Source organism: Schistocerca serialis, unplaced genomic scaffold (genome assembly GCF_023864345.2).
Source record: "Schistocerca serialis cubense isolate TAMUIC-IGC-003099 unplaced genomic scaffold, iqSchSeri2.2 HiC_scaffold_1168, whole genome shotgun sequence".
Classification (NCBI taxonomy): domain Eukaryota; kingdom Metazoa; phylum Arthropoda; class Insecta; order Orthoptera; family Acrididae; genus Schistocerca; species Schistocerca serialis.
In genome coordinates this window covers 17501-20000 of record NW_026047368.1, presented here as the reverse complement: position 1 = coordinate 20000, position 2500 = coordinate 17501, and the positions used below count along the sequence as shown (strand labels likewise).

General features: G+C 63.8%; 1 pseudogene; it reads left to right on the top strand.

Moving 5' to 3' along the window:
• Nucleotides 1-2500, top strand: part of LOC126433554 (large subunit ribosomal RNA) — a 7958-nt pseudogene that overhangs the window by 2305 nt on the left and 3153 nt on the right.

The window sequence follows — 2500 nt, the reverse complement described above, 5'->3', positions numbered from 1 at the left end:
GATAGAATAATGTAGGTAAGGGAAGTCGGCAAATTGGATCCGTAACTTCGGGATAAGGATTGGCTCTGAGGATCGGGGCGTGTCGGGCTTGGTCGGGAAGTGGGTCAGCGCTAACGTGCCGGGCCTGGGCGAGGTGAGTGCCGTAGGGGTGCCGGTAAGTGCGGGCGTTTAGCGCGGGCGTGGTCTGCTCTCGCCGTCGGTTGGCCTCGTGCTGGCCGGCGGTGCAGGATGCGCGCGCCTGCGCGGCGTTCGCGCCCCGGTGCTTCAACCTGCGTGCAGGATCCGAGCTCGGTCCCGTGCCTTGGCCTCCCACGGATCTTCCTTGCTGCGAGGCCGCGTCCGCCTTAGCGTGCTCCTCCGGGGGCGCGCGGGTGCGCGGATTCTCTTCGGCCGCCATTCAACGATCAACTCAGAACTGGCACGGACTGGGGGAATCCGACTGTCTAATTAAAACAAAGCATTGCGATGGCCCTAGCGGGTGTTGACGCAATGTGATTTCTGCCCAGTGCTCTGAATGTCAACGTGAAGAAATTCAAGCAAGCGCGGGTAAACGGCGGGAGTAACTATGACTCTCTTAAGGTGGCCAAGTGGCGGCGGTGTGGCTGCATCCGGACTTGGCTTCTCGAAGTGCGGTCTTGATGTAGTCGTGCTGCTGCTGCGAGGTGCCTTCCTTGGGTTATAGTTACAGGGAGAGTGATGCGCAATACATGGGCCTAGCCCTCTTAGCCTCTCCTCTCCTGCGGTCTTCTCCCCTTCTCGTGGGCCCGCTGATTTCGCAGAGTGGAAGACCGCACCAGGGGCTTGGGGGGGTTACCAGCCCCCCCTCGCACTATCCCTTTTTTAGTTGGGGGCAATAAGCAGAGAATAAGTGGTGGCCCTTCCGCTGAAGGTGCCACCCCAACTCCCCCAGCACCTAGCCGGCCAACCGGCCGTGCCGAAAATCTTGTAACTTTTGCAGCTATGTATACCTGTAGTGAGTGCCACCGCAGCTTTACAACCAAGAACGGTCTCGGGGTCCATCGCCGCCGCCAACATCTTGCGGCCGCCAACGCGGAGATCGTCACGGAGAGGCATCGCGCGAGGTGGACGGAGGAAGAAGTCCTGTCGCTCGCCAAGGCAGAGGCCGAACTGTTCCTCGAGAGGGACGCCCGGTTCTTCTTTGTAAATCAAGAGCTCATCAGGATGTTCCCCGACCGAACGCTTGAGGCAATCAAGTGCCGACGGCGGCAAGCTGCCCACAAGCAGCTTGTCCGCCAATTCATGGAGGCGCTTGAGATCGGTCGGGGGGAAGAGCCGGCGTCCCGCCGGGGAGCGGCGAGCCCGCTGCCTGACGCGGGCGAGGCCGCTGCGCCGCCCGTCGACGCAGCCGAGGACTTCGCGGCCGACACCACCGGGCCGCCGCCGGAGGGGCCGACTGACGCCGCCATCTGGGAGCATCTGGCGGGGCTACCCGCTTCCGCCCAGCGTTTCTCTGCCCTGGATCGTGTCATCGGTCTGGGGCGGGGCACGCCGCCCGATGTCATCCTGGGCATGCTCCCGGATGCCCTTGCGTCGGTCGGGTCCAGAGGGGAGAGATCGATCACCAGGACACAGCGGCCGCGCCAACCATCGAAGCGGCCGCCTGCCGCGCCGCCGACGCAGAAGCGCAAGCGGCGCCGCTGGGAGTACGCGAGAACGCAGGATGCCTTCCGACGGTCGCGTGCGCGTTGCGTGCGCGGCCTCTTGGATGGCACCCTGCTCCAGCCGCCACCTGCCATCCCTGGTCTGCTGGACTTCTGGGCGGACCTCTTCACCAAGAAGCCCATCTCCACCGCGGGCTTCATTCGTGACCGCCTCCTCCCGCACTCAGAGCCTGTCGCTCTCGAGTGCATATGGGGGCCGGTCACACATGAGGAGGTCGCCGCCGCGTTGCCGCCCAGGGGATCAGCAGCCGGGCCGGACGGCCTTACCCCAGCGGAGTTGCGGCGTCTGCCGCACGAAGTCCTGGTGAAAGTGATGAATCTCTTCCTTCTGGCCCGCGCCCTTCCGGAACGCCTGCTTCGCGCGCGGACGTCCCTTCTCCCGAAAACGGCTGCACCAACATCCCCCGCTGACTTTCGCCCCATTACGGTCTGCTCGGTGTTGGCGCGGACCTTTCACAAGGTTCTCGCGTCACGCCTGATGCGCGCTTGTGCTGTGGACGAACGTCAGCGGGCATTCATCCCTCGGGATGGGATGTTGGAAAATACCTTCATCTTGGACACTGCTCTCACCGACGCAGTTCGCTCCTGCCGCTCTGTCTTTGTGGCATCGATCGACGTATCTAAGGCATTCGATTCGGTAGATCATGCTGCCCTTCGCCCCGTGCTGAAGGCGCATGGCCTGCCGGATTGCTTTGTCGAGTATGTCGAGCGGTGCTACGAGGGCAGCACGACAGTGATAGCGGACGGCGCCGGCGTGGGCGTGTCTGTGCAGCCAGCACGGGGCGTTCGCCAGGGCGATCCCCTCTCCCCCCTCCTGT